The sequence below is a fragment of the Mustela nivalis genome (assembly GCF_964662115.1).
Source record: "Mustela nivalis genome assembly, chromosome: 4".
Taxonomy (NCBI): domain Eukaryota; kingdom Metazoa; phylum Chordata; class Mammalia; order Carnivora; family Mustelidae; genus Mustela; species Mustela nivalis.
The window spans coordinates 60,787,524-60,809,941 of record NC_139023.1 but is presented as its reverse complement, the minus strand read 5'-3'; the positions used below and the strand labels follow the sequence as shown (position 1 = coordinate 60,809,941).

The following is a 22,418-nucleotide window of genomic DNA, read 5'->3' as shown; positions in this document are numbered from 1 at the left end:
TTTCTTTTTTCTTTCTCTTTGGTGGTAACTTCCAATGCTCAGAAGCATTCCAGCATGCACCTTGCATGGATCATGGTTGATATATTCAGCTACACATCCCCTCAACTACCTCTCACCAAAATGACTAGAAGAAGGAATACCCAACAGAGGAAAAGTTCAGAGACTGTACCCTCTCCATCACAGCTTTTGGATATGGACATAAACAGTATGTTGGAAAAGGAATTCAGCTTAACACTTATCCAGGCAATGGTTAGGTTGGAGAAAACGATTAGTGATAACATGGAATTGATTAGAGCAGAAGTGAAAGCCACCTGGGAAGAAGTTAAAAATGTATCAGTAAGATCCAATCTAATCTATATACTCTAACAGCTAAGGTAACCGAAGCAGAAGACAGAATTAATGATCTAGAGGACAAACTGAGAGGAAAAGGATCAGGAGGAGGCCTGGAACAAACAGGTTAGAAGCCATGAAAACAGAATTAGGGAAATAAATGATGCCATGAAACATTCCAATGTCAGAATTATTGGGATCCCTGAGGGTGAGGAGAAAGAAAGAAGACTAGAGGATATAGTTCAACAATTTCTCCATGAAAATTTTCCCAGTCTGGAAAATGGAACCAGGGTTTGTGTCCTAGAGGCAGAAAGGCCACCCACCCCCCAAGATCAATGAATCTAGAAAGACCTCAAGACACTTGATTGTGAGACTGAAGAATCATAATTTTAGATAAGAGCTTTTGAGAGCTGCTATGGGGAAGAGAGTCCTTCTGTACAGAGGAAGGTCCATCAGAATAATGTCAGACCTGTCCACAGAAACCTGGCAAACCAGAAAGGGCTGGCAAGGCATATGCAGGACACTAAATGAGAAGAACATGCAGCCAAGAATACTTTTTCCAGCAAGGCTGACATTCAAAATGGATGGAGAGATAAAGAGCTTCCAAGATTTGCAAGGTTTAAAAGAGTTTGTGACCACCAAACTGGCAGTATAAGAAATGTTAAGGGGGGGGGGTAATAGAAAAGAAGAAAGAACCCAAGAGAGTCATAGAACAGAAATCCATAGAGACAACCTATAGAAACAAGGACTTCACAGGCAACATGATATCAATAAAAATGTATTTTTCAGTAATCACTCTCAACATGAATGGCCTAAACTCTCCCATAAAAGGGCAAAGGGTTGAAAATTGGATAAAAATGACAGGAACTATCCATATGTTGTCTACAAGAGACCCATCTGAAGACTAAGGATACATCCAGACTAAAAGTGAAGGGTTGGAGAAGCATCTTTCATGCCAATGTGCTGCAAAAGAAAACTGGTAGCAATTCTCATATCTGACAAATTAGATTTTAAACTAAAGACTATAGTCAGAGATAAAGGAGGACACTACATCATTCTTCAAGGGTCTATCCACCAAGAATATCTAAAAATTATAAATATTTATGCCCCCAATACAGGAGCATCCAACTACATAAGACAACTGTTAATCAAGATAAAGAGTCATATTGATACAAATACATTAATAGTACAGGATTAGACAAAGGGCTGATATCCAAGATCTATAAAGAACTCCTCAAACTCAACACACAGAAAACAAATAATCATGTCAAAAAATGGGCAGAAGACATGAACAGACACTTCTCCAAAGAAGGCATACAAATGGCTAACAGACAAATGAAAAAATGCTCATTATCATTAGCCATCAGGGAGATGAAAATCAAATCCACATTGAGACACCAGCTTACACTAGTTAGAATGCCAAAATTAACAAAACAATAAACAACATGTGTTGGAGAGGATGTGGAGAAAGGAGAACCCTCTTACACTCTTGGTGGGAATGCAAGTTGGTGCAGCCCCTTTGGAAAACCGTGTGGAGATTTCTTAAAAAACTAAAAATAGAGCTCCTTATGACCCTGCAATTGCACTATTGGGTATTTACCCCAAAGATACTGAGGTAGTGAAAAGAAGGGCCACCTGTACCCCGATGGTCATAGCCGCAATGGCCACAGTTACCAAACTGTGGAAAGAACCAAGATGCCCTTCAATAGATGAATGGATAAAGAAAATATGGTCCATATATACAATGGAGTATTATGCCTCCATCAGAAAGGATGAATACCCAACTTTTGTATCAACATGGACAGGACTGGAGGAGATTATGCTGAGTGAGATAAGTCAAGCAGAGAGAGTCAATTATCATATGGTTTCACTTACTTGTAGAGCATAAGAAATAACAGGGAAGACATTGGGAGATGGAGAGGAGAAGTGAGTTGGGGGAAATCAGAGGGGGAGATGAACCATGAGAGATTGTGGACTCTGAGAAAGAAACTGAAGGTTCTGGGAGGGGTGGATGGTGGGGGGTTGGGTGAGCCTGGTGGTGGATATTATGAAGCATATGTATTGCATGGAGCTCTGGGTGTGGTACATAAACAATGAATTCTGGAACACTGAAAAGAAAAAAAAAATAAATAAAAATTAAAACTATGTTAACATAGTAGAGGATCTTAACATGCCACTCTCAGTAATAGATCATCCAAGCAGAAAATCAATAAAGAAGCAAAAGCATTGAATGACACATTGGACCAGATCGACCTCATAGCTATATACAGAACATTCCACCCTAAAACAACAGAATACTCATTCTCCTCGAGCACACATGGAAGTTTCTCCAGAATATATCACAAACTGGGTCACAAATCAGAGCTCAACCAATAACAAAAGACTGAGATTATTCCCTGCATATCCCCAGACCACAATGCTTTGAAACTGGAACTCAACCACAAGAAAAAGTTTGGAAGGAATTCTAACACTTGGAAGCTAAAGACCACCCTGCTTAAGAATGTTTAGCTCAACCAGAAAATCAAAGAAGAATTTAAACAATTCATGGAAACCAATGAGAATGAAGACACTTCGGTGCAAAACCTATGGGATATGGCAAAGGAGGTCCTAGGGGGAAATACATAGCCATACAAGCCTCCCTCAAAAAAATTGAAAAATCTAGAATACACTAGCTCTCTTTACACCTTAAAGAACTGGAGAATCAACAACAAATTAAACCAACCCCATGCACAAGAAGGGAAATAATCAAGATTAGAGCAAAGATCAATGAATTAGAAACCAGAAATACAGTAGAACACATCAATGAATCTAGAAGCTGGTTTTTTGAAAGAATCAATAAGATCGATAAACCACTGGCCAAACTAATCCAAAAGAAAAGCGAAAGGACCCAAATTAATAAAATTATGAATGAAAAAGGAGAGATCATGACTAACACCAAGGGAATAGAAACAATCATCAGAAATTATTATCAACAGTTATATGCCAGTAAGCTAAGCAAAGTAGGTGAAATGGATGCATTCCTGGAAACCTATAAACTTCCAAAATCGAATCAGGAAGAAATTGGCAACCTGAATAGACCAATATATAGTAATGGGATTGAAGCAGTGATCAAAAACCTCCCCCAAAACAAAAGCCCAGGGCCTGACAGATTCCCTGGAGAATTCTACCAAACACTGAAAGAAGAAATAATACCTATTCTCCTGAAACTGTTTCAAAAGATAGAAGCAGAAGGAAAACTTCCAGACTCTTTTTATGCAGCCAGCATTACCCTGATCCTCAAACCATTCAAAGACCCCACCAAAAAGGAGAATTTCAGACCAATATCCCTGATGAATACATATGCCAATATTCTCAACAAGATTCTAGCTAATAGGATCCAACAGTACATTGAAAAGATTATCCACCATGACCATGGGATTTATCCATGGGATGCAAGGGTGGTTCAACATTTGCAAATAAATCAATGTGATAAAACAAATCAATAAGAGAAGAGACAAAAACCACATGGTTCTCTCAACTGATGCAGAAAACGCATTTGACAAGATACAGCATCCCTTCCTGATTAGAATGATTCAAAGTATAGGGATGTTCTCTCCCTGTGTATCATTCTCAATGGGGAAAAGCTGACAACCTTTCATTTGAGATCAGGAACATGACAAGGATACCCACTCTCACCACTCTTGCTCAACATAGTACTGGAATTCCTAGCAACAGCAATCAGACAACAAAAAGAGATAAAATGTATTCAAATTGGCAATGAAGAAGTCAAATTCTCTCTCTTTGCAGATGACATGATACTTTATATGGAAAACCCAAAAGACTCTACCCCCAAGCTACTAGAACTCATACAGCAATTCAGTAATGTGGCAGGATACAAAATGAATGTACAGAAATAAGTTGCTTTCTTATACACTAACAATGAAAACACAGAAAGGGAAATTAGAGAATTGCTTCCATTTGCTATAGCACCAACAGCCATAAGATACCTGGGAATAAACCTAACCAAAGAGGTAAAGGATCTGTACTTGAGGAACTACAGAACACTCATGAAAGAAATTGGAGAAGATACAAGAAGATGGCAGAACATTCTATATTCATGAATTGGAAGAATAAGCATTGTTAAAATGTCTATACTGCCTAGAGCAATCTATACTTTCAATGCCATTCCGATCAAAATTCCACCAGCATATTTCAAAGAGCTATTACAAACAATCCTAAAATTTGTATGGAACCCCGAATTACTAAGGAAATGTTGAAAAAGAAAAACAAAACTGGGGGCATCACGTTGCCTGATTTCAAGCTTTACTACAAAGCTGTGATCACCAAAACAGCATGGTACTGGGACAAAAACAGACACATAGACCAGTGGAACAGAGTAGAGAGCCCAGATATGGACCCTCAACTCTATAGTTAATGTTCGACAAAGTAGGAAAAAATATACAGTGGAAAAAGAGAGTCTCTTCAGTAAATCGTGCTGGGAAAATTGGAGAGCTATGTGTAGAAGAATGAAACTCAACCATTCTCTTACACCACACACAAAGATAAACTTGAAATGGATAAAAGACCTCAACATGAGGCATGAATCTATCACAATCCTAGAGGAGAACATAGGCAGTAACCTCTTCGACATTGGCCACAGCAACTTCTTTCAAGACATGTCTCCAAGGGCAAAAAAAAAAACAAAAGAAAAAATGAACTTTTGACACTTCATCAAGATCAAAGGTTCTGCACAGCAAAGGAAACACTCAACAAAATAAAGAGGCAACCCATGGAATGGGAGAAGATATTCGCAAATGACACTATAGACAAAGGGCTGATATCAAAGATCTATAAAGAACTCCTCAAACTCAACACTCAAAAAAAGATAATCATGTCAAAAAATGGGCAGAAGACATGAACAGATACTTCTTCAAAGAAGACATACAAGTGACTAACAGACACATGAAAAAATGTTCGTCATCATTAGCCATCAGGGAGATTCAAATCAAATCCACACTGAGATTCCAGCTGACACTAGTTAGAATGGCCAAAATCAACAAGATAGGAAACAACACGTGTTGGAGAGGATGTGGAGAAAGGGGAACCCTCTTACACTCTTGGTGGGAATGCAAGTTGGTACAGTCGCTTTGGAAAACCATGTGGAGATTCCTTAAAAAATTAAAATTTTTTATATGATTACATAAAAGATAAGGTCTCCCCCTTATCTTTTATGTAAGACCCTGTGATTGCAATATTGGGTATTTACCCCAAAGATACTGAGGTAGTGAAAAGAAGGGTCATCTGTATGCCAATGGTCATAGAAGCAATGGCCATAGTCGCCAAACTGTGGAAAGAACCAAGATGCCCTTCAATGGATGAATGGATAAAAAGGATATGGTCCATATATACAATGGAGTATTATGCCTGCATCAGAAACTATGAATACCCCAACTTTTGTATCAACATAGACAGGACTGGAGGAGATTATGCTGAGTGAAATAAGTCAAGCAGAGAGAGTCAATTATCATATGGTTTCACTTACTTGTAGAGCATAAGAAATAATATGGAAGACATTGGGAGATAGAGAGGAGAAGTGAGTTGGGGGAAATCAGAGGGGGAGATGAACCATGAGAGACTGTGGACTCTGAGAAAGAAATTGAAGGTTTTAGAGGGGTGGAAGGTGGAGGGTTGGGTGAACCTGGTGGTGGGTATTAAGGAGGGCACGTATTGCATGGAGCACTGGGTGTGGTGCATAAACAATGAATTTTGGAATACTAAAAATATAAAATAAAATAAAAATACATATAAAGAAATACTCTCCTTGAGCATCTGGAAAAGCTGAGTTTCTTGGGAACCTGATGTGCTACAGCTGGATATCATGATGTGCTTCACTGCTGAACCCAGGAAAGCTGAAGGGCATGTACAACATTTTTGCCACTTTTTTTTTTTAAATTTTGAACTTGAATATATTTACATGGGGTTTTTACTCTCAAGCTCATGATGCCCATCATTCATCCTGAATATCTTACACTTTCCTACATGTTCACTGGCCCCTTAAGATTTGAGCTGGTGACCCTTTTCAGGGGAATTTGAGAGAGTCGTCCACTCATGAGTTGACTATATATAGATGTTTTAATTGCTATCCCTCATGTATTTACACCTTTATAATGGTTAATCTTATGTGTCAACTTAGCTAGGTTATGATGCCCACTTGTCTGGTCAAACAGTAGTCTAGATGTTGAAAAGGTATTTTTTAGATGTGATTAACTATTATATATATATATATATATATATATATATATATATATATATATACTATTATATAAATATATATTAAAAAAGCATATATATATATATATTTTTTTTTTTTTTTTAAGAAAGAGAGAGAGATACAGACAGAAAGAGTGTGTGTCCTACTGGGGGAGGGAGGGGTGGAGGGAGAGGGAAAGAGAGAATCTTAAGCAGGCACTATGCTCAGTGTATAGAGCCTGACATGGGCTGGATTTCACAACCCTGAGATCATGATCTAAGCTGAAACCAAGATCTGGGAATCCTAACAGACTGAGCCACCTAACAGACTGAACCTACCCCAGATGTCATTAACGCTGAAGTCAGTGGACTTTGAATAAAGCAGATGAGCTTCCATAGTGTGGGTTGGTCTCACCTAATCAGCTGAAAGCCTTAAGAGCCAAGACTGAGGTTATCTGAAGGAGAAGGAATTCTGCTCAAGATAGCAACATGGAAACCCTGTTTGAGTTTCCAGGCTCTGCCCCCACAGAACTTGGATTCAAGATTGCAGCACAACTCTTACATGAGTTTCCAACTTGCTGGCCGGCCATATAGATTTCAGATTTGTCAGTTCCCACAATTGTTTGGGCAAAGTTGTTAAAATATATCTCTGTATGTACGCATGTATTCTTTTCATTCTATGCCCTGGATAACACTGACTAATATACTTCTCAAATGTTTAGTTATTGAAAAGTGCCTCTCAACACACAGGGAAGAAAAAATATGTAATTAATAGGTAGTAGGTGTCTACCATGTGCCAGATACTACTGCAGGTGATCTAATTTAATCCTCACAACAGATCTTCATATTAGAGGAGGGCAATTCATGTTGTCCTCATTTTATAGATGACACAATGAGGACTCATGCCTCTAGCTAATGAGGTTCTATATTGAGACAAATCTTGATGTAAAACCTGTTCCTTCACTGAATGGACTCCACATGTAATGGACTCCACTGTACACCACATCAAGTGTCTGATGAACAGAGGAAAGATATGCACACAGGAGACTTTTTGTCCTGATGGATCCTTCTAGGGCTCAGCAAGGCTTTGAGCTGGTTTCTTTGGAGGAGACCTAGGGGCAAGGCCATGAGAGAAGATCCTCTTTGGTTGTTGTGGCCCCCACTGTGGGATGTTCTCTTTCTCTCTGTGCCCAAGTCACACTGGAGTTTGAGCTGCTAGTGAGGATACAATGGGAGCCCTTGTCTACAGGACATGACCTCATTGTCCACCTGGATTGTTGCAGTGAACCCACACCTAGATAACCCATTGGAAGCTACATTTGTTGGGAGGCCAGCACTGCTGATGAGGCATGGTTTCAGTCCCTGTTCAGAGACAAGAACACAACAAGGTACTCCCTGAGTCTCTGCACCCCAGGAGATCACAATCCAAGGACTCTGGAGGCTGTTCCTTCCTTTTCTGACACTACATCCAAAGCAGAAAGTGAGGGATATGGCCCAGATAAAGAACAGACTTACATTCTGAAGCAGCTATAAGGGAATTGCCCAGAGGGTTCTTTGCTCAGAGGGTTCTTTCTGTCTTGTCCAATGTCTCCGATCTGTTGTGTTTTTAGTTACAATCCTGGACAGTGTCTCTGCTGGACAGCCAGCTGGAGGGGAAGGGTAGCTTGGGTACATAACTTCAGGGTTAGAGTTAGGGTTTGAGCCCCAACTCCTTTACTTCCTCCTTGTATTATCTCACCTACACCACTCAGTCACCCTGGGACCATGATGGTTACACGGCATAGGCGTAAAGTCAGGGTAGGACTGATTGGTGTGTCCATGATGCACTCCGTCACTAAATGCATCCTGAGCATTTTCTTGTCCCTGTGTTAAATAGTGGTGAATCAGAGCAGCTGGAAGTCTAGCAGCAGAGTCTTAAAAAACATGTCACAAGTGGAGTGTGCATATGCACCATACTTTACATGGCTTGGCAAAAGGATGACTTAGCTTATGCATCCTGTGCTCACTGAATCCCCCGTTACAAGAGCTCCTTAATTGATCTCCTCAACATCAAGTCCTTTCTCTACAAGGAGTCCCTACAATTTTTGTCTTGGCTATTATTCTAACTCTACAGCTTTGTTTTACAAACCTACATTTCAGGCAAACTGAACCTCCTGCTGGTCAAAAATAGAGCTCTTTGAGATACTCTTTGTTCATGTTGCCGCCTCCGCCTGTGATTCACTTCCCTCTCTTCCTCTTTTCCTTCTGCACCTGCACAACTATCAGCCTCTCAGTTCTTCTGGGCCCAGCACAGATGCCATCGTTTCCAATCATCTTTTGAAAATGTATCTAGGAAGGGATGACTGGGTGGCTCAGTCAGTTAAGTGTCTGGCTCTTGGTTTCAGCTCAGATCATGATCTCCTGGGTGGTGAGGTTAGGCCCTGTGTAGGGCTCCACACTCAGTGGGGAGCCTGCTTGAAGAGTCTCTTCTTCTGCCCCTTCCCCCAACTCTTGCACACATGCACTTTCACTCTCTCTCAAATAAATAAATACATCTTTAAAAAAAACGTGTCTATGTTGCATCACCACTTCCTCATATCAGGGAGATCATATGATAGTTGTCTTTCTCTGCTTGACTTATTTCACTAAGCATGATACACTCTAGTTCCATCCATGTTGTCGCAAATGGCAAGATTTCATTTCTTTTGTCTTAATCTCACAAAACAAACTGAGGGTTGCTGGGGGGAGGGGGTTTGGGAGAAGGGGGTGGGATTATGGACATTGGGGAGGGTATGTGCTTTGGTGGATGTTGTGAAGTGTGTAAACCTGGTGATTCACAGACCTGTACCCCTGGGGATAAAAATATATGTTTATAAAAAATAAAAAATAAAAAAAAAATAAAAAAATAAAATAAAAAACAAAACAAAACAACAACAAAAAAACAAAACGTGTCTAGGAAGAAGTCCCATGTCCCTCTGTGAGTTAGAATGGTGCTTGTCTCTACCTGAGTGTATGATAGCCAAGTTTCCTAAGCCCTCACACCTGTCCTGGACTTAAAGCCTCTCCTGCATCCTCACTGAGAACTCCTGAGAAGCTCTGTCTCATGGTCATGGGAAAAAAAGTCCTTTTAGACTCAAGTCCTTTACTGAACTGAATTGAAATTGGGAAGGAGACCCTTGTGTATTCCACAATGCTGTTGTGTGCTGGACATTGTATTAGGCCTGGGGACACAGGTGAACAAGACACAGAAGGTCCTACCTTCATGAAGCTGGCAACCATATGCATGGGAACCAAGCTGATGAGCCAAGAGCCCATCCCTCTGCCTTTTTTTTTTTTTTTTTTTTTAATCTATGGCTTCCTATTTTTGTTTATTCCTGATTTGAATGGTTACACAATTATAGGACAGTCCACTTGGTTCTAACCTGATTTTTCTTTTGTTCACAGCTTTGACTAACTGCTGGATTTATACCAGGCTGGGAGGTAGCCCCTTTCTGAACCTTCTTCAGGCTCCGGGGATCCACTTGGGCTGTACTCTGTCCTCTAGCTTCCTCTGACTCAGAGAAAGGCTCTGGGTTCCCTGTTGAAATGGACCAGGCTTGGATTTTCAGAGATTACTACCTGCATGGTCTCCACTGGTGTGCACATCTACCACAAAAACTCTGTTCTTTTCACTGCCGCCTACCCCCCAAGAATAGCAGCAGAGGAAATATTTGTGCATGAGAAGCTCTCTAGATAGAGACAGGACTCTCTTAAGGAATTACTCATTCTTGTTTATTAAGGCAGAAAATGGATTCAGAATATTCCCGAAGAGATTATCTCTGTCTATAGGTTGCAGATACAGAGTGGAGGGTGGGGTATGAATTTATCTCCTTCTTTTTCCAGTTTTAGCCTCAAAGGTTTACAGAGCATGAACCTGAGTATAAGGACAGACATCATCACCTTGAACCTGTTAATCTTACAAATGGAAAAGTTGGACCCAGAGAAGTGGAATGACCTGCCTGAGTTAGACCGATGCTGACTGAGAAAGTTCTGGCTCAGCTCCTAGCTCCACCAGTGGTGCTCAAGGTCCATTTCATTTGGCCTTTGCATCCCCAGGGCTTGTCCTTTTAATTAAACCTCTTTGTGTATCTTGTAAATAATTTCTCCTCATTTTCTTTTTAATCTTCTTGAGGAAATAAAGACAAAAGAAAGATAATTTAATTTAGACCATAAGAAAATAATCCTGAATCCTTTATGTCCAGTTTCAAGAAAACCCACAAAACATTATTCCCACTTGCTTTTTTGTTTAAATTTTGATTCAGCAAAAGGAAACAAATGAACCAAGAAAAATAGAAGTCTTACAGATCAGCTTTTCAAATGATTTCTCTCTTTCTCTCTCTCTTTTTTCTTCAGTCTTGACTGTCAGGGGATGTAGCTTCTAATAGGCCATCAGGGTATGTAATGAGCAAATACAATAACAACAGTGAATTGCCCTTTTTATACATTCAAAGAGGTATTCATAGTGGAATTTAATTTATAGATGGGCATGCCTGAAAGTTACTGGCTGTGGATAGAAGAGGACTTTAAAAAAAAATGTGTATTTAAAAAAAAATTCCTCAAAACAAATGCTTGATTTGTGCCTGGTTAATATACACCCATTGGAAACTCAAGAGTAAAAGGGGACATAACTGACCTGTACCTGCAGGGATGCCAGGGAGGGACCTCCTGCTTGCATGGCGGGAGGGGCTTCTAGAGTGTATGTTCCCTCAAGATAATATGCTTTCCTCCATTTCCTGGCCCAACACATTCTGACTTCAGAAGGCCCAAAGAAAGAAAGGGAAATCAAGATGGAAAAGGGAAATAAGAGGGAAAGGGGAAGATGCCAGGTCCCGGGCTGGGCTCTAGCCTCCCCACTGTGGGAATTTGCAGCAGTGTTGGCAGCAATGTTTCCCCTCCAGTCCCACCCTATTTCACTTCCCCCCATCCATTTGCTCTGTTGCGGATGGGCTTCTCACTGCGTTTATGGTTCATGTCCCAAATGTGGAACATAGGCCTTCCATGGTCTTCCTGACACTTTCCACAGCTAGCTTTCTGTGGCTTCTGCTTTGCATCCTAATAGTAGCCATCATGAGCCACTGGCCTGACCCTGTATGAGGCTGGTTGGGGTAGGCTATGAGAATTTAAATGAGATAATGTATACAAAACAGAGCTTGGAATACAATACATTCTCAACAAATATTTGAGTTGGAAATCTCTATCAGAATTAATACAACAATATTTTTTAGTGCACATTATGGGCCAAGAATTGCTCTTATGCTTGGGATATATGTAAGTGAACAAAGCTAGGATTCCTACCTTCCATAGAACAAGGCACAAAAGGTTCTCTGTCCTGGGGAAAGAGAAGGTAAGCAATCACAAGAGGGAGAAAGATGAGTGGGCAGGTCCCACAGTGGCCAGGGTTGGACTTGCTGAGAAGGTGAGAACCAAGAGAAGGCACTGTGGGGAGTCAGTTGTGGGGTATCTTTGGGAAGAGCATCTGGGTCCGGAGGGGACAGTGGGGGTGACAGCCTGAAGGAACAGCCTGAAGGTGACAGCAGGTACATGGCTAAGCAGTTGGGTCAAGGTGAGGAGGCCAGCATGTCTGAACAGGAGTGAGCACGGCGGGGGAGAAGGTGGATTGGGAAGACCATCTAAGAGTTTCCATCCTTGGGGGAGTGAAGGCAGATGGGGTAAGGTCCTAGTCATTGAGAGATCTCAGGCTTAAGCTCCAAGAAAACTGAAGTCAAGGCGGGGTCTTGGACAGAAGAACACAGTGATGTCAAGTATGTTTCTGTAGGATCTACTGACTGATGTGTGAAGAATAGCTGGACTTCTGACAGATTTGGTGAAAGTGGGGAGATCTTTGGGGAAGTGATTGAAGTAACCCAGATGGGAACTGATGCTAGCTGAGACCCGGGACCATGAGGACAACAAGCTGGTGAGGGACCAGGGAGGTTTCATCACCCTTGTAGCGGGTGGCTGAGACTCTATGGTATTCTTCCCCATCTCCTCTCCCAACCTCATCCACAGAGTTAATTTCTCCTTAATGCTGGTTCCCCTGGAAACCATTCAAAAAGCAAGCATCCCAGCATTTCATGTTTTTCCCTATTCCATTTTGCATTATTGTTATAACCCTTTGGCTTTGCCTTTGATGGCCTCCTGGAGATGTTTTGTCCCACTGGAGCACTGAGCTAGTTGTGCTTAGGATTCCAGAGGAAGCAGAGAGCTGGTGGGGGCCTGGGGAACTCTCAGTGGTAACCACCACACTGGCTGGAGAAGAGAGAAAATGTTAGTTTTTCTCACTCAGCCTCTGCCTCATGGCATGCTTGCTATTTCCAGACCTTATTTCTCCAGCTGTAAAATGTTAGGAATTGAGGAGACCTTCCACATCAGACCTGCATGGGGTGGGAGACGGTGAGGGGGGTCACCAGGGGCTATTGATGATGTGCTGGAGTGCATTTACACTACACAGTGGGGCTTATTGTTAACCATGGTAGGAATTTGAGAGCCAGTTGGTAAATGACTTGTTAAAAATTAAATTATATACAATTATAATTGAATAAATTGTAGTACAATCAAAGGTAATAAATACTCAAAACACATCCTTTCCTAATTATTTTCCTGCATTTTCTATCACCTGTGGTTTGATGCTCTTCACGTCTATTGTATCCATGTGGTGGAAACATGTGCCTTTTTCCCAATTCTGCATTTAGTGACCTCAAGCTGGTTTTGACTTTGGCCACTGTGGGAGCATTTATACCACAGAACTTGGCACATGCTGTAAGTCAGTGTTTGCTTACTGCTTTGTTGCTAGATTAACTCAAGAAAATGAAGGAAAAATGTTAATAAAGCAGCTTTAATTTAAAAGTGTGTCATGGGGCGCCTCGGTGGCTCAGTGGGTTAAGCCTCTGCCTTCAGCTTAGGTCATGATCCCAGGGTCCTGGAATAGAGCCCCACATTGGGCTCTCTGCTTGGCGGGGAGCCTGCTTCCCCCTCTCTCTCTGCCTGCCTCTCTGCCTACTTCTGATCTCTGTCAAAGAAATAAATAAAATCTTAAAATAAAATCTAAAAAAAAAAAAATACTGTCCCTGACAGTTAAAAAAAAAAAAAAAAAGTATGTCATGTCAGGGGCACCTGGGTGGCTTGGTTGATTGAGCATCTGACTTCCGCTCAGGTCATGATCTCAGGGTCCTGGCTTGGAGCCCTACAGAGTCCTTCCTCCTCTGCCCCTCCCCCTACTCATGCTGTCTCGCTTTCTCAAAGAAATAAAATCTTAAAAAAAAAAAGTGTGTCATGTCTATAGTTGTAATATCATGAATACACTGAAATTGAGGAGATATTTTTCCGGTATTCAAAACTGGATACAGCAGAGAAGTTACTCACATTACTGACAAGTGAAGTTCTGGAAGATTTCTTTGTTGTTTTCTTTCTGTTTTACTCATTCATGCAAAGGAAAATTTCAGTCAATATTGATGTGAGAATGGTACTCATTTGTCAGTTGCAACCATGGGTTGGTTAGGGATATAAGAGTACAACACAAATCAGTGAAATCATTTGTGAGAACCAATTGGCACCGCGGAAATTTAAAGAGTACTGTGTATTTCACTATTATCTGTAAATTGCATACTGTACATCCCACGTTATCTGTAACATTTATAGCAAATTGTGTGCATTTATATGCATTCCTAGCTCAGGAGCTGTTGGTTAAATGTTTACTAAAGTTTACCAGAAGGATAACCACTTACAGTGTCCTAGGACAGAATGAGCTCAGCTTTGGTGTCGTCAATGGCTGGTACGGAGCGCAGCTGTGATTAGACTCCGGGTTTCTGGCCTGGGGCGACGATTAGACTGCTCGGAGCCACAGTTTCTTATCTCAAAAGTGGCAACAATAGTGATGTCTTAGTAGGTGTGTTGTGAGGCTGGGTGCCCAGTAAAAGTTGATTCTCGTCTCCTTTCAAGTATAGGAACATAGAAGGAATAAAAGTCCCACAGAACTGGGCTTCCTTCCTCCCCTCCCTGTCCCAAGTCCTGAAGTGTTCATAAATCAGTGTGCCTCCTTTATCCCCTCAAAAATATGCGGATGACTTCACTACTTGTCTCCCTGTACTCAGGATCAATCCCAGCATCTCTCCTTTGTAGCTGGAGGAGATCTAAGGCCGGGGCACGTCCAAGTTCAAATATCCCCTTCTCTTTTATCCCCTGGGAAGGAATTCTTTGTCAACAGGGTTGATGTGAGCCGAGGAGGAGAGCCGATCCACAACCCCCTCCTGAACTACACCGCGATGAGTGATTATAATGATAGGATTCTCATCACTGGTGATGCAAGCTGATGAAGGACAGAGGGTACTCTTCAATAGAAATTACTTCCCTACTCGCTTCTTTTTCTGAGCTAGGCACTTAGTAGGTACCCAAACTCTTCAGTAAATTAAATTCCAATTAGGTAATAGTTAGTGTTGCGTTGGCCCAGAGCATTAAAGATAAAGACTTTAGTGATTTATGAGCCAAGACTACCATCTGAAGCTTGATTTCCCTGTAACCTCTGTCTGCCCGGTACCATACGGAAAAGAGAATGGGAGAGAGCAGAACAACTTTCTTCCTCCCCTGATAGGCTTCCTTTGGGTTTCAACCCTTTGCATCTCTTCCACTATGTGTATCACCAGGAGAGAAAGAACAGCTTTGGTTTTTGTTTTATGTTTTTCATCCTGGGCTGTAAGGAGGTAGAGAGAAGGGGTGAGCAGGGTACTGTCCTTGTGCTAGAATCATTGGCCTTTTAGTTAGGAAGGGGAGAGCAAATGAGCTTATAAGAATCAAGATTCCGGAGGCATTTTCTTAGAAATGTAAACACCAGTGTACCCTATGACCCGCGCGTCTACATTTGAATGTCTACCCAGGAGAAGTGACAATATAGAACCACACAAAGACTTGCCCGGGGATGATTTTAGCAGCATTCTTCCTTAGCATCCAGAATGAAGCCCACTGCTGGGTCAGTGGACAGATGGCATGTGGCATCATTCATGCAATGGGATATTATTTAGCAATAAAAAGGAGTGAACCATTACAAACGCCACAACTTGGACAAACTTCAAAAATATGTGAAGTAGAAGAAGCTGGGCACAGGAGTCCACCTAGTATACCGTGGACAAACCCAGAAAAGACCTAGCCCCAAAGAGAGTAGATTAGTGGTTTCCTGGAGCAAAGGGTGGGAGCTGGGGACTGGGATTCACAGTGAAAGGGGGTGAGACATCTAATTGAGATGTTCTAAATGTTCTAAAGCTGATGTATGGTGATAGTTACACAAGCTGCTAAACTTCCTAAAGAAAATTGAATCATATGCTTGAAATGGATGACATGTAACGTATGACTAAATAAGTTTACTTAGAAGAAGTTCCAGGAGAAAATCGCATATTGGCAGTATCCTTCAGCTTTGATCCCTCATCAGTGAATGCCCTAGGCTGTGATGTCCTTGTCCATAGAACAGCCACGAGGAGCTCTATCTATGTTCTAGGTTCCCTGAACTCAGCTGGGCTGAGCTTCCAGAAGGGATTTGTCCTTCCCCTGAATGGTGCCTGCAGGTGGGCCCATACCTGTGGACCAAAGGCCACCATTCACTTAACCACCACCCAGCTCTCCCTGGAGTGATTGCTGGAGGCTTTTCACGCTAAATTAGAACCAAACACACTAATCACGTGTTAAGGAAAATAAACTGGCTCTGGTTTTAGAAACTTTGTGTTTTTATTTTATTTTATTTTATTTTTTAAATTTTATTTATTTATTTGACAGACAGAGATTACAAGTAGGCAGAGAGGCAGTCAGAGAGAGGAGGAAGCAGGCTCCCTGATGAGCAGAGACCCCGATGCGGGGCTCGATCCCAGGACCCTGGCTGGGATCATGACCCGAGCCAAAGGCAGAGGCTTTAACCCACTGAGCCACCCAGGCACCCCGAAACTTTGTGTTTTTAAACTGGCCAGACTCCTGAGCTGTTCCTAGCAGACTGGGAAGAGACATCAGTACAGACAGATGGAGTCTCTGAGACTGTGTTTGGGTAAAAACAGTGTGGTCAATACCTTGTCGGAAATAAAATTAAACGTTATGAGGAAAGAGAGCACCTTCTCAGAGCACCTCGGCCGCTCTCTGTGTGAAAATGACCTCAGTAATTCGTTGTTAGAATTAGCTTTATTTCTGTAGGAAACACAGGTGTGTGTGTGTGTGTGTGTGAGAGAGAGAGAGAGAGAGAGAGAGAGAGAGAGAGAGAGAGAGAGAGAGAAGGGGGTGGTTTGGGAGTAGACTGTGACCGGGATTAAAAAAAAAAAAAAGAAAAGAAAAAGAAATAGAAAAAGGACAGAGGATATTCAGCATTATAAATGGGTTGGAATAGATTTCCATGACCCTCAAAAAACGAACATCAAAACACAAACAAATAGAAAGGTGTTTAAACGCAGCAGTGTGCTGTGTGCTTCACATGTAGGGTCTCAGGAAATCTCAGACTACTGGGGTTCTTTCCCCCATTTTGGAGATAATGAAACGGAGGCTAAGGGGTTGAATACCATACCTGGGGACCCCAAGGAGGTTGAGCCCCGTAAGTGGGAGCTGCCAGCCTAACTTACTATTTGGGCTAAAGCCCAGAATTCTTTCCAGAAGACCCTGTCCTAATAGTCACTCATGGATACTAAATGGTACAAGAAGTTGGGGGGGGCGGGTTGGTGCCTAAACAACAATCCTTGGTTTTCTTCTTACACGAGAATGTGAGAAATCTGTGGCCTGGACACTCCCTACCCCTTGGTCGTCACATGTGAGTGGGAGATGCTGTGTGTCGGGATACAGAACGAGCACTGAGCAAGCACCCCCCTTTTCTTACACCACCCCCCTCGTCTCAGAACCTTAGAGCTCACAGCTCCTCATGCAAAGAAGAGACTTGAAGTCCAGAAACAGAGGGCCACGTACCAAGCCCTACAGCCAGGCAATAGCCAGAGATACCTCTGTTTCTGAGATGCACTGTTTTACTAGGAATCTGTGCCTCTTTGGGGGGACCAATTGCTTTATCCTTTTCAGTGAGTTTTTGATACCTGGATTGTTTAGATTAACACCTCTCATAAAGTCTCCTCCCTCAGGCGCTGACTTAACTGTCAAAGAACTGTCATTGATTATATCTGGAGCTCCTCGGCTGGACTTTCTCCATCCTTCATGTTTGCCCCCTTGCATTTTCCCATAAAGTCACTAGCCCCTGTGTGGAGTAGGTATAACCATGGAGTTTCTCTTGCTCCCCCACACTTCATCAGCCTGCACTCTTACTCATCTTTGAAAACCAAGATCCCCTTCAGCCTTCTTGAACATGTCCTGCCCACCCCACCTGTTAGATGGCCCATCGCCAGGCTCTCATGGTGCTCGGCACCTAGAGCTCTCATCATGCTGACCATAGTGTGCTGGAACTATCGGCTTGCTTGCCTGTCTGTCCCTTGAGACAGGATAGAAACATCCTGGAGTGGTCAGAATAATAGCAACACATCTCCAGGCAGGGAGATTTTGAGGGCGGGGACCTATTTTGTATGGCTTTGAATTCCTAGCCTCAAACAGTGTTACTGACAGATAATTGATATTTATGAAGCATTTGTGGAATAAGGACTGGATGAATAAGTCTATAACCAAACATGAGAAAGCTAAGTGTCACTGGGCCTTTCCATTTTAGGGTCTATTGAGTCAAAGGCATAATCTTTGCCAGGGCGAGCTGCTGCCAGAAGTGCGCCACAAGTCTGAAGACCCACAAATGTTAGCCACTGGCATATCTAGCCCTTGAATTAATTCTATCCTCAGATGCCATAAGCCAATGTCAGATTCACTGTTATTCTGTCCTCTCCAGGAAGATATTAAAAACAAAATGTCAAGGAAAGGATGATGCACATTTTGAAAAGCAAAGGACGGCTCATTTTCGAGGTGGGGCCTGGGGTCCCTGACTTCTCTGTGAACTTCTTTTGTGTGCAGGAAAAAAAAAAATTCCCAATGGCAGCCCATTGTCCCATAAGTTAACATTGGGGCTCCACAGGTAAGAGATGAACAATTGTAAGGGTAATTGAACACTGCACAAATTTTCACAGCGGATCAGCACTGAGCCGTTTATCCCAGGTATTTCTGTGATTGAGATGCTGAGAAAATGTACACTGTTAAATGGTTCTCCAATCACTCTTTCATCTTGGCAAAACAGGACTTGGTATTTGCAGTCTAGATCATAAAAGCAAGTGGTTTGGGAACAATAGTTGCTTAGAGGCAAGACAAAAAAAAAAAAAAAAGAAAGAAGAGAAAAGGTTTTACTTGGAAATTTGAGTCCTGACATTTTAGGCACTGAAAAGATTTCCAGCAGTAGAAAATACTTAAATGTCTGTGAATGCTACCCCTTTATTTGGAAAAGGCCATATAGAATGTTAGGCACAGAGCTAGCCTGGAATCCAGCTCAACCCAGAAAGTTGATGTTCATAGTCACCCAGTGCAAAAGGGATAATGTTGGAAAGCAAACTTGGGTCACCAGATTTTAAGCCCCTTCTCTAGACATTTATGTTATTTTGTTCATTCTTGGCTTCCTCTTGTCCTCCTCTGAGAGCTCACAATTCACTAGATGCCACTGGCTATTACAGCTCAGAAATAGCTGTAACAGGTGTGAGGGCCATGACTCCATGAAGAGGGTCTTCTTATAATCCAACGTCAAAAAAGTGTGGGGCAGAAATGGGCCTTCACACCACAGCAAAGATGTCTCCACCACACTGCTGGTTCTTTATTGAGAAAGAACATGATTTTGGTATCAAAACCCTCGTTATGCAAGGTGAGGAACAACAAGTGTTGGAGAGGATGTGGAAAAAGGGGAACGCTCTTACACTGTTGGTGGGAATGCAAGTTGGTGCAGCCACTTTGGAAAACAGTGTGGTGGTTCCTCAAAAAGTTAAAAATAGAGCTTCCCTATGACCCAGTGATTTCACTATTGGGTATTTACCCCAAAGACACAGATGTAGTGAAATGAAGGGCCATATGTACCTCAATGTTCATAGCAGCAATGGCCACAGTTGCCAAACTGGAGAAAGAGCTGAGATGCCCTTCAGCAGACAAATGGATAAAGAAGATATGGTCCATATATACGATGGAGTATTATGCCTCCATCAGAAAGGATACCCAACTTTTACATCAACATGGAGGGGATCTGAGGAGAACATGCAGAGTGAAATAAGTCAAGCAGAGAAAGTCATCCATCATATGGTTTCAGTTACTTGTGGAGCATAAGGAATAGCATGGAGGACATTAGGAGAAAGAAGGGAAAAATGAAGGGGGGAAATCAGAGGGGGAGTCAAACCACGAGAGACTATGGACTAAGGAAAACAAGCAGAGTTTCGGGGGGAAGAGATGGGTGGATGGGGTGACCTGGTGATGGGTATTAATGAGGGCATATATTATATGGATCTCTGGGTGTTTTATGCAAACAATGAATCTTGGAACACTGCATCAGAAACTAATGATGTACTGTATGGTGACTAACACAACATAATCAAACAAACAACCCCCTCCCCAAAGAATCCCAAAACCCTTGTCATGGTTTGATGGAGGGAACCTCAGTACAAATACATAGCAAATCTCTTCTATGACATTCATCTATTTTCAAGGTACAATTCAATGATTTTTATTATGTATCTTATACCTTAACAGAGTTGTTAAAATATTTAAAAGATACGTAGTAAACAAATATAATGGGTTATTTAAAAGATATATACTATATACAATTCTCATTTCAGAGAATCCAGAATGGATCCTCCTAAACTCAACACATTCGTTGGTTTAATGAGCCCCTGACTTAACAAGTCCCTCTATGGGTTTTAGGGATTAATTTTTGGGTTGGAGAGGGTTAACATATTATTAACCCCAAGATACAGAGGTAGCAGAATCTGAAAAGTACCCCCTTATAGAAAGTTCCTTGAATAAAGTTTTGTGCTTTTCTCCTTTCAATACATATTTGTTGAACATCTCATCAGTGCCTCTGGGCAGCAGAATATGGTGGCAAGAGCACGAGTTTCAGGGTCTGATAGCCTGGGTTTAAATTCTAGCCTCAAACCTTGTAGCTGTGTGGACTTAGGAAAGGTCACTACACATTTCTGAGCCCTGGGTTGCTCGTCTGTACATCAAAGGTGGTACCAGTATCTACTTCACTGGATACTTGAAAGGACTAAATAAGATGGCGCCTCACATATTCTAAACACTCAACTGATTTTGGACATTATTTCTAAGTGTCAGGCACATAGGCACATAGTGATACAATATTTACAAACTTGGTGCTGTGACTTCTAGAGACTCTGAGTTTAGCATTGGAAATGGCCAAGAGAACAAGCAGTTCCAACTCAGACAGAATGCTGTGACATGGAGCTGAAGCTGTCACCAGAGGGGACCGCAAGCCCACGTGGGATCCTCAGTCAAGATGCTGATGTCCAGACTTACAGTGTAACAAGGTATACCAGAAGAGGGGAAGAAACAGGTTAGATGTCATACTAAGCAAGATGTGTTTAAGTTAAAATGTGGAGATGTGCATGTCCCAGCGAATGGAGCAGCCCAACATTTTGGGTTTCTTTCTTTATTCCTCACCCACAGGTAGAGAAGTAATTAGCTTGCATAATTTAGATTTATATCATTCAAACAGTTTAGGATATTAGAGTTGGAGGGACATCAGTCAATGCGGGGACAGGGATGCACTAATGTGTAATGCTGGACCCTAATATCAAGACATGTTAAATAATAGATTTTGCACAAGGAGAAGGAACCTAATGTCCAGTTGTTTGGTTTAGCCCATTGGATAGTAAGCATAGCATCATTCCAGCAGGACTTCTTAGTAACTTTTACATGCTAATAAGCAAGAGAGAGGGCTTCTCCTCCTTCCCATATTACTCGGTTAAGAAACAACCCATTTTATTTGTCTGAAGAATCTTGGTGATTGGTGCTTGGAGGAACACACTTTGGGAAATGGTGACTCCATCCAAACTCCTTGTGTGAGCTGAGAGAACTACCCTATGGAGGGAGAGTGACCAGCCCCATATGTCCAACCCAGCTGGTGGTGAATCCAGTCAGGTCTCAAATATTCCTTTGTTCAACTCCACTGATTATAGAACAAAGAGTGCAATGTCTTTCTTGGTGGTTTCCAAGTAGAATGAATTGCAGTAGTTTTCCTGGGCAGGAGAATAATACCCACCGTAATATTGTGAATGTGAATGAGCTTCCAGCTCCCAAATCCCAGACACACCAAGAACGTGGCTCCAAGATGCCTTTGACATGAAGATCTCCTGCATATAGAGTCGTAAAGCCACGCAAGGCTTTGGACAAACCAGTCAACCCAGCCCTGGGGATGTCTGACAGGATTTGAGACTTGCTGTTACAGGGAAACATTAGCTGATGTAGTTAAAAAGCATGGCGGTGCCCGGCCCTGGAGGGGAGGTGTTCTGTGTTTAAAGGGGGAGCCTGGAGGCAAACATGACAGGCTGACACAGCCGCAAGTTAATTTGAACAATTTGTGTTTGCTTTTCTCACTGCTTCTACACTTAGCTTGGCTCTTCTGGGCTTATTCCCTCTTCCCAGTTCATCATTTTTTTTAGATCCAGCGAAATCCTTTATGAACTTTGGAAATGAAGAATGCCAGGCATTTATTGGACTAAAAATGCATGTGTGGAGGCCTGTGCTTCTGTGACAGAGAGAGAGATGGAGGCAGAGAGAGAGGCAGAGATGAGAGAGACAGCCAGGCTGGGGGGACAGACAAGAGATAGACAGAGTCAGAGAGGCACCCAAACCAAGCCTTCTTTCATTGTATGACTGGTCAGACTTCCACTGACACAGCTGAGGACTAACATGGT

At 42.1% G+C, this 22,418-nt stretch overlaps 1 protein-coding gene and 1 long non-coding RNA gene across 3 annotated transcripts in view; one reads left to right on the top strand and one right to left on the bottom strand.

Moving 5' to 3' along the window:
- LOC309863569 overlaps positions 1–13,040 on the top strand; it is a 125,914-nt gene extending 112,874 nt beyond the window's left edge. For both annotated transcript variants that reach the window (XR_014311111.1, XR_014311112.1), the window contains exon 5: positions 9,982–13,040. This is a non-coding gene — a long non-coding RNA (uncharacterized lncRNA). The remainder of the gene's footprint in view (positions 1–9,981) is intronic.
- Positions 1–22,418, bottom strand: part of CLNK (cytokine dependent hematopoietic cell linker) — a 166,199-nt gene that overhangs the window by 94,606 nt on the left and 49,175 nt on the right. The window lies entirely within an intron of this gene.